The following is a 10,220-nucleotide window of genomic DNA, read 5'->3' on the forward strand; positions in this document are numbered from 1 at the left end:
TACATTCATTCTTCTTATAATATCTGGATGGCAACCATCATGTTGAGCTGGTGGCAACTTCCAGCATAACAAGATGGCAACTGCCAACATACCATGATGGCAACTAACATAGATAGATGGCAAATCTTTCTTCCTTTTTTTCAACTTGTGACTCAAGGGAGATTGCATAAGCTTTTTTTCAACACAGCATGATGGCAACTAACATAGCTTGCTTTACTGTGTAAACCAGCTCATGTACGTCGCTCGTCTTGATTTGTCCGCTGTCGACTTTACTGAGATAGGAGGCCCGCCGCCTCCACATAAGTTTGATGTCTCTGCGTGGACGTACAATGCTGTCAAGGCTGTGCTTGCCGCAGACAAGATAACTGATACGAAATATGGGAAACTCCAGGTTAGTTCTGTCTTCTTTCTCGCACGGCATTCTTAAATTTTGATGTTGGATATAATACGAAAAAAATCCCCGTACGACAACCATTTATGGCTAACAAGTCATAAATACTTTGGCAACCATGGTTGTGTGCACATGGCAACCATGTTTGACCCCATATGGCAACTCTGCCGTTCCCTGTCGAAACTCCTTTTTTTCCTTTTGCAATCCATGAATTGTAGTCACTCCTCCTTATTTCTTTTGACATCATAGTGGTTTTTGCTGTTTTTCAGCTGATGGCCAAGCATGCTATAGACTACAGTGTGTTTGGTTGGCAACAAAGCATTGGCAAGTGGATGGATGTGCATTCAGCTCCATCTTGTCCTGCTGAGGTAATCAAGGATGTTTATTTGTTTTCTGAAATTATATTTTCTTGCATTTGATATATCTTTATGGCTGTTTGGCTTATTTTTCTTACCCACGTGACTCTAATATGTTTGGTTCTTGTTACTTTTTGTTTTTGCTCAGGCGAGGGCACCTGTTGAGCACCTAGTTGGGCAGTTTGCTTCCGGCATGACGAGCTTGCTCGGGAAGTTGGTTGAGGGTTGGACGACACTTAATGGTTCTGATAGCGACGCGGTTGGGAGGCAATTCACATCATTTGTTGGAGAACGAACACATCGACCAACTGGTTGTCGTGGCCGGTACAACTACAACAACTCTCAGGAACTCCCTGACACGCAAGATGAGCTAGATGGAGATGGTTTTGGTGGCGTGGATGCTGGTCTCGACAAGGACGATGACGATGACATGAAGAAAGTGCCACATGGAACCGATGATGATGAACATGTTGAAGTTCGTGTAGGCGGTAAGAACAATAAGCTGCACCAAAAGTTCCTCCACCGGAGGAAGGCATTGATCAAACAGTTGCGAGAGATACGTGGTTTCGCTCTCAAAGAGGGGCAGGGCTCCAGAGGATGTTGGGCAAGGCTCTGCTGGCAAGAGGTGTAGGACCGATCCCGTGGCTACTAGGAGGAGCTTCGACGTCTATTTAGTATTTTGTTTGTCCTTCCTTTTAACAGCCCGACCTTTTTTTCATTTGTTGCTAAGTGCGCCATGATTTTTGTGTCTCACACTTGGTATCTTTTTGCCATTTTTTTTCTATGTGCAGTAAGGCGACAGCTGGTGGATGATAAGTTAAGAAGAAACAAGCACCCACGCCAACCCGTGTTTCTGCCCAATTGAACAAGGTACTCCCACTGCTGGTGCCACCACTTCCACTAGGTCGTCTCCTCGTACGTCGACGTCCAACACCGGGGATCCTGTCGTGCTGGAAGACTTGAGGAAGACAATCAAGAAGTGGGTTCTCCCTGTTTTTATTGTCCTAATGCTATTTTTTGTTCAATGCATTCTAAATCATATACAACCTTTTACTTGATCCATTTCTGTGGCAACTACTGTCTGCTTCTCATGGCAGCTATCTAACTTGCCACATGGGCTACTGCTATCTGTCCCACATGTCAACTGCTGTTTTCATGATCTAAATTTCTGCATGGCAACTCCTGCCTCTTCTGCATGGCAACTGCTTACTAGACCACATGGCAAATCTTTTCCACTCATATGGCAACTGGTAACTTTCCACTAACTTCAACCACTTGCATTTCATGTGTGTTCATCCATGCCTTGTTTTCGAATGGCAGCTCTAGCATATCACACATTTTCATTTTATGATGACTACCATGGCAATTATTTTGCTCACCTTTTTGAACTCTTCATGCATTTTCTTTGCAGGGTGAAGAAGACTACTACGTGCTCGACCAAACGCACTAGCAAAGACCCACTTGAACACATTCACTCCAAGTTGTCGACAAGTGGTAATGCAAATATTCATGAGCCGCCAGTCGACAAAACTGCCACTGCACCATCCACTGTTCCCACTAGCTCTAATGGAAGTTGTTGCCCATCTCCGCCGGTTGCAGTTGTGCAGACTACAACAGCAACCATCCGTACATCTAGGAGTGACGAGTCATTATCTGCCAGGACTGCTGAGATATTGCCCACCCTGGTGGCAATGAGAGATGTTGTTGTGATCCATGCCATCAGACCAGCAAGTGTTGAAGTGGACGCTCCCGAGCTGAACCTAAACAAGGAAGATTCCCGCTCATCTAATACTGATTCCAAGCGTGTGGCTGGTGGCACTTCTGTGTCCACAAAAGAAGGGGCTGCGACCATGTTTTAGAATGATAGGCCATCCGCGGACGAGACTCATCGCACAACAGCTCCAGTGGCTGGTGGTCCAGAGGCTGCTACTGCGACCATTGCGCGAGCTGGTCTGCCACCTAGGCAGCGTAGCCCCCATAAGCATCCTGCACAGATATCCAATGCACCAGAGGTTGCTAAGAGCAGCAGATGTGACTTTGGTTACGTGCCTACTTCCACATTGTTCCCACCTTCTGCCAAAAGCAATGTTATGGAGAAAACGGAAGTCCGGAATACAACAGACACATGTGGTAAGTGATACGTCTCCAACATATCTATAATTTTTGATTGTTCCATGCTATTATATTATCCATCTAGGATGTTTTATATGCATTTATATGCTATTTTATATGATTTTTGGGACTAACCTATTAACCTAGAGCCCAGTGCCAGTTTCTGTTTTTCCCTGTTTTTGAGTTCTACAGAAAAGGAATACCAAACGGAGTCCAATTGACGTGCCAATTTTTGATGATTTTTTATGGACCAAAAGAAGCCCCCGAAGTAAAAGAGTTGGGCCAGAAGAGTCCCAAGCCATCCACGAGGGTGGAGGGCACGCCCTACCCCCTGGGCTCGCCCCCTATCTCATGGATGACTCGGAGACCCCCCCTGATGTGATATCGATGCCAAAAATTCCAATAAATACAGAAACCCCCGAAAAGAAACCTAGATCGGGAGTTCCGCCACCGCAAGCCTCTGTAGCCACCAAAAACCAATCAGGACCCTGTTTCGGCACCCTGCCGGAGGGGGATCCATCACCGGTGGCCATCTTCATCATCCCGGCGCTCTCCATGACGAGGATGGAGTAGTTCACCCTCGGGGCCGAGGGTATGTACCAATAGCTATGTGTTTGATCTCTCTCTCTCTCTCTCTCTCTCTCTCTCTTGTTCTTGATATGACATGATCTTGATGTACCACGAGTTTTGCTATTATAGTTGGATCTTATGATGTTTCTCCCCCTCTATCTCCTTGTGATGAATTGAGGTTTCCCTTTGAAGTTATCTTGTCGGATTGAGTCTTTAAGGATTTGATAGCACTTGATGTATGTCTTGCATGTGCTTATTTGTGGTGACAATGGGATATTCTCGTGATCCACTTGATGTATGTTTTGGTGATCAACTTGCGAGTTTTGTGACCTTGTGAACTTATGCCTAGGGGTTGGCACACATTTTCGTCTTGACTCTCCGGTAGATACTTTGGGGCACTCTTTGAAGTTCTTTGTGTTGGTTGAATAGATGAATCTGAGATTGTGTGATGCATATCATATAATCATACCCACGGATACTTGAGGTGACATTGGAGTATCTAGGTGACATTAGGGTTTTGGTTGATTTGTGTCTTAAGGTGTTATTTTACTACGAACTCTAGGGCTGTTTGTGACACTTATAGGAGTAGCCCAATGGATTGATCGGAAAGAATAACTTTGAGGTGGTTTCATACCCTACAATAATCTCTTCGTTTGTTCTCCGCTATTGTGACTTTGGAGTGACTCTTTGTTGCATGTAAAGGGATTGTTACATGATCAAATTATGTTATTATTGTTGAGAGAACTTGCACTAGTGAAAGTATGGACCCTAGGCCTTGTTTCAACGCATTGCAATACCGTTTTCGCTCACTTTTATCATTAGTTACCTTGCTTTTTTATATTTTCATATTACAAAAACATATATCTACCATCCATATTGCACTTGTATCACCATCTCTTCGCCGAACTAGTGCACCTATACAATTTACCATTGTATTGGGTGTGTTGGGGACACAAGAGACTCTTTGTTATTTGGTTGCAGGGTTGTTTGAGAGAGACCATCTTCATCCTACGCCTCCCACGGATTGATAAACCTTAGGCATGCACTTGAGGGAAATTTGCTACTGCCCTACAAAACATCTGCACTTGGAGGGCCAACAACGTCTACAAGAAGAAGGTTGTGTAATAGACATCAAGCTCTTTTCTGGCGCCGTTGCCGGGGAGGTTAGCGCTTGAAGGTATATATTTAGATTGCAATCGAATCTTTTTGTTTCTTGTTTTATCACTAGTTTAGTCTATAAAAGAAAACTACAAAAAATGGAATTGAGGTTGCCTCACATACTTCATCTTTTTAATATCTTTCATGAAAATGAGGATTCCGATAATTGTGCCAAAGTGTTAGAAGAAGAATGTATTAAAAAGTTTGGCACTAAATCTTTGGATGATGAGCATGATTGCAATGTTGTTAGTATGAATTCTTTGAATACCCATGATGCTAATGATATGCAAAGCCACAAGCTTGGGGATGCTATGTTTGATGAAGATGATATTTTTTGTCCCCCAAGTTTTGATGAGCAAATTTATTATGATGAAAGCATCCCTCCTATCTATGATTATTATTGCGATGACACATATTCTATAAAGAATAATGATATCCATGAAACTTGTCATCGTGATTTTAACATTCAATTGGATTATGCCTCACATGATAGTTATTTTGTTGAGTTTGCTCCCACTACTATTCATGAGAAGAAATTTGCTTATGTGGAGAGTAATAAAAATTCTATGCTTATGCATCATGAAAAGAGTGCTTTATGTGATAGTTATATTGTTGAATTCATTCATGATGCTACTGAAAATTATTATGAGGGAGGAATATATGCTTGTAGGAATTGCAATAATATCAAGTTTCCTCTCTATGTGTTGAAAATCTTGAAGTTATGCTTCTTTTACCTTCCTATGCTAGTTTATTCTTGCTCCCATAAATGATTTGCTCATAAAATCCCTATACATAGGAAGTGGGTTAGGCTTAAATGTGCTAGTTATATTATTCATGATGCTCTCGTTATGTTTCAATTCTTATCTTTTTATGTGAGCATTGATACGTCTCCATCGTATCTATAATTTTTGATTGTTCCATGCCAATATTCTACAACTTTTACATACTTTTGGAAACTTTTTATACTATTTTTGGGACTAACATATTGATCCAGTGCCCAGTGCCAGTTCGTGTTTGTTGCATGTTTTTTGTTTCGCAGAAAATCCATATTGTTGGGGATATGACTATCAGATATGACCCGCCCAGAAGGGACCGGGTCAACCACAATGACGGTTCACCTGTATGAAGCCCAAGAGTATACAAGGTGGCGGTTCATAGTTAGGCTTATGATAGGCCCAAGCCCAGGGGCGGCTTAGGGCCCATAAGTATAAACCGCCATGTATGAATAGACTTGTAATATAAGGCATGTAAGATACATCACCGAGTCGGACACGTTGTATGAGCCGGCCGGTACTCTGTAGGCTGCAGGGCATCAACTCGTGTATATAAGGGGACGACCCGGCGGCGGCCTAGGGTAAGAAACAACAGATCGAGAGCCAGGTTAAGCATATTCGCTCCTTGGTCATCGAAACCTAGCAATATCACCTCAACTGGATTAGGCCTTTACCTTCACCGCAAGGGGCCGAACCAGTATAAACCTCTCGTGTCCTTTGTCCCGTTTAACCCCTTTAAGCTTCCTAGTTGCGATGGCTCCACAATTAAGTCCTTTCACTAGGACATCTGCCGTGACAATTGCATGACAGTTGGCGCCCACCGTGGGGCCTGCGCACGGTGGATTTGAGTTCTTGAAGGGCAACTTCGAAGGGCTCAAGGGGTACGTTGTGGGACGGATGACCAAGAGTCGTCGCGGCAAGCTCTACATTGACGACACTGGCTGGGGCCCCGACGCTGACTCAATTGAGTACGGGTACTGGGTCCCCTTCGGCGGAATCCATATCTTCATCGGCCAGATCGGCGAGCCGGGCCCTGAGCCGGACATCCGCACCGACATCATCGAGACGGCTCAGCGCGCGAGACCCGCTCGGACTTAGCCCGCCATGAAGCGTGCCTTCGTGGGATGCATCCATGGAGGAGAGTTTCTTGAAGGATCTGCGTCTGGCGATGAGACGACCATCTGCTCTGACGGTGGATCATCCACAGGGGAGACGAATTCTTTATATCAAGTGCAAGATGGTGGGCTTGGGGGCTGTTCCGATGGCATCAATATTCCGGACCCCTTTGAGCCGCCAAGAAGGGCAGGGATCTTCATGACTGGCATGCAGCCCATTCAAACCTCTACGACTGTGGCAGCGATAACCTCCGGGTCAGCGGCGGCCGGGGTAGGATGCCCTACGCGCCCGCTGGCTCAGGTACTGATGGATCTCATGGACAGGGTGACAGCCCTATTAACTGCCGTGGTTAACCCGGCAGATTAGGCTCAGCATGATGCAGAAGTGGCATGGTTACGTGAGGAGGTAGTACAAGCCAAGGAAAACCTAGCAGCGGAGGACGTCAGGATGGCCGCGGAGCGAGCGGCTTTAGATGCTCGAGCTTAGCAGATTCAATCAGAGGCTTTCCAGCTCACGATGGATCTGAACGCATGAAATGAGGTCATGAGGAGAAGACACCAGAAGGCTCAATCACATCTTCCTCTGACTTATGATCCTAGAAACCTCTTTCGCACACCCGGTGCAGGCCCCAGTAACCCACCGGAGGTAAACCGGGTGGCAACGCCCGGGGCTGGGACGCCGGTTCAACCATGGGTGATGGAACCTCCTCATATGAATACCGCTCCACCTCCTTATTTACTAACACCACCGGGTCATTATTCTAACCCTTTGGAGAACATGATCGCTGCGGTGACGCAACTGGTGGCTCTCCCAGCGGAGGGTGACTCTTCTATGGCAATTGAAACCCGAAGGGTCAGAGAACTTCTTCAGACGGCTCTCGCGCAGCAGGAGGCATATTTTTATAGTCGAGACAGGATCCATTCGACCCCTCGCCCAAACCGGAGCCCGAGTTATAGCAGGCACATAGATTCAGCAAGCGTTTCAAGCAACGCCCGGCGCCGTGACCAGCCGTGCGGGCATGACACGGCACGTGATGGGGCTCTTAACTTGGTGGACCAGGATAGGATCCACCAAGAGGTTGAGCGGGCGGCTCAACAGGCAGCTGAGCAGGCGGCTCAGTGGGCAGCTCACTAGTCTTTTCCGGTTCATCGGACGACCTCTATTGAGGCAGGCGTGGCCACAAGGACTAGAGGTGTCCCTTGTTTGGTACCAGCTCTGCGTAATGAGTGTTTGCCCAAGGATTTCAAGGGGCCTCGAAAGGTGCCTAATTACACGACCGATTTACAGCCAGGGGCGTGGATTGAAAGCTATGAGATGGCCATGGAACTACTGGAGGTCAGCGACGCGGCAATGGCCAAGTACTTCACCATGATGTTGGATAGAACGGCCCGCACCTGGCTGAAGGGGCTGCCGCCCAATTCCATTGGTTCATGGGCAGAATTAAAAGCTCGGTTTATTCAGAATTTCAAAGACACCTGCAAGCAGCCTATGTCAATTGTGGATTTAACTAATTGTAAACAAGAGGAAGGAGAATCCATGACCCATTGGGCGCGCCGGGTCAAAGCCATAATACATTCATCTGATAAGATGGATGACGGCTCTGCAGTCTTAATGTTGGAGAAAAATTGCCGTTTTATGCCTCTGAAACAGAAGCTGGGGCGGCTCAAACGTTATTGTAATGACATGGGCCAGCTGATGGCGACTCTAGTCAAGTACGCCGACTCTGATAATACCAAGGATCCCGAGTCTGACGAGGAGAAGACAGGGAAGGGGAAGAAGAACGACAAGGGTCATCAACATAACCCGACAAATCAAGGAGGCAATAATAAACATAAGGCTGATGGTAGCTTGGAGTTTGTGGCTAACACCAATGCACATGGCAACAATCAGCAACGTACGGGGAGGCCACCTCCTCGGTCCGGTGGGTCAGGTCCCACTCTTGAGTAGCTATTAAATGAGCCCTGTCCAAGGCACGGTACTCAGCAGAAACTGGCCACTCACCTATGGAAGGACAGTACGATCATGAAGGCTTTCAAGAACTCTAACATGTTCAGTAGCAATCTGAAACGCCCTCGATGCGGCTATATCTCCCACGTGTCGAAGCACGACTTAGAGGCATAACTGCATTGAAAGCAATGTCGCAAGTGAGGTAATCTTCACACAACCCATGTAATACATAAGGGAAAGAGATACATAGTTGGCTTACAATCGCCACTTCACACAATTACATGAATAAAGCATTACATCATCCAAATAGAAACAAGGCCCGACTACGGAGCCAAAATAAAAGAAGACTACCCCAAATGCTACACAGATCCCCGATCGTCCCGACTGGGCTCCACTACTGATCAACTAGAACGAAACAACACAAGGACAAGATCTTCATCGAGCTCCCCCTGAGCTGGGTTGCGTCATCTATACGGACTCATCGGCACCTGCAAGCTGGTTTTGGAAGTGTCTGTGAGTCACGGGGACTCAGCAATCTCGCACCCTCGCGATCAAGACTATTTAAGCTTATGGGTAAGGTAAAGGTAAGAGGTGGAGCTGCAGCAAGCGACTAGCATATATGGTGGCTAACATACGCAAATGAGAGCGAGAAGAGAAGGCAATGCACGGTCGAGAAACTATGATCAAGAAGTGATCCTAGAACAACCTACGTCAAGCATAACCCCAACACCGTGTTCACTTCCCGGACTCCGCCGGAAAGAGACCATCACGGTAACACACGCTGTTGATTCATTTTAATTAAGGTCAACTTCGGGTTTTCTACAAACGGACGTTAACAAATTCCCATCTGCCCATAACCGCGGGCACGGCTTTTGAAAGTTCAAATCCCTACAGGGGTGTCCCAACTTAGCCCATGACAAGCTCTCACAGTCAACGAAGGATATTCCTTCTAGAGGGAAGACCCGATCAGACTCGGAATCCCGGTTACAAGACATTTCGACAGGGTAAAACTAAACCAGCAACACCGCCCGAATGTGCCGACAAATCCCGATAGGAGCTGCACATATCTCTTTCTCAGGGCACACTCAGATTGTCTTAGTTACGGGTAGGCCAGCCCAGAGTTGCCCCTGGTGGCCACCGGCAGCTGACAGGTTGGACCAACACTCAGAGGAGCACTGGATGGGGGGTCAAAATAATGATGACCCTTGAGTCTGCAGAACCGAAGGGAAAAAAGGCTAGGTGGCAAATGGTAAAATCAAGGTTGGGCATTGCTGGAGGAGTTTTATTCAAGGCGAACTGTCAAGGGGTTCCCATTATAACCCAACCGCGTAAGGAACGCAAAATCCGGGAACATAACACCGATATGACGCAAAACTAGGGCGGCAAGAGTGGAACAAAACACCAAGCATAAGGCCGAGCCTTCCACCCTGTACCAAGTATATAAATGCATTAAATAAATAAGATATATTGTGATATCCCAACAAGTAAACATGTTCCAACAAGGAACAACATCTCCATGTTCCAACAAGGAACAAACTTCAATCTTCGCCTGCAACTAAGAACTCTATAAGAGGGGCTAAGCAAAGCGGTAACATAGCCAAACAACGGTTTGCTAGGGCAAGGTGGGTTAGAGGCTTGGTTCAACAATATGGGAGGCATGATAAGCAAGTGGTAGGTATCGCAGCATAGGCATAGCAAAAGAGCGAGCATCTAGCAAAGCAAAGATAGAAGTGATTTCGAGGGTATGGTCATCTTGCCTAAAATCCCGCAAGGAAGAAGAACGAGTCCATGAAGAAG

The sequence above is a fragment of the Triticum aestivum genome, chromosome 7A, assembly GCF_018294505.1.
Source record: "Triticum aestivum cultivar Chinese Spring chromosome 7A, IWGSC CS RefSeq v2.1, whole genome shotgun sequence".
NCBI lineage: Eukaryota > Viridiplantae > Streptophyta > Magnoliopsida > Poales > Poaceae > Triticum > Triticum aestivum.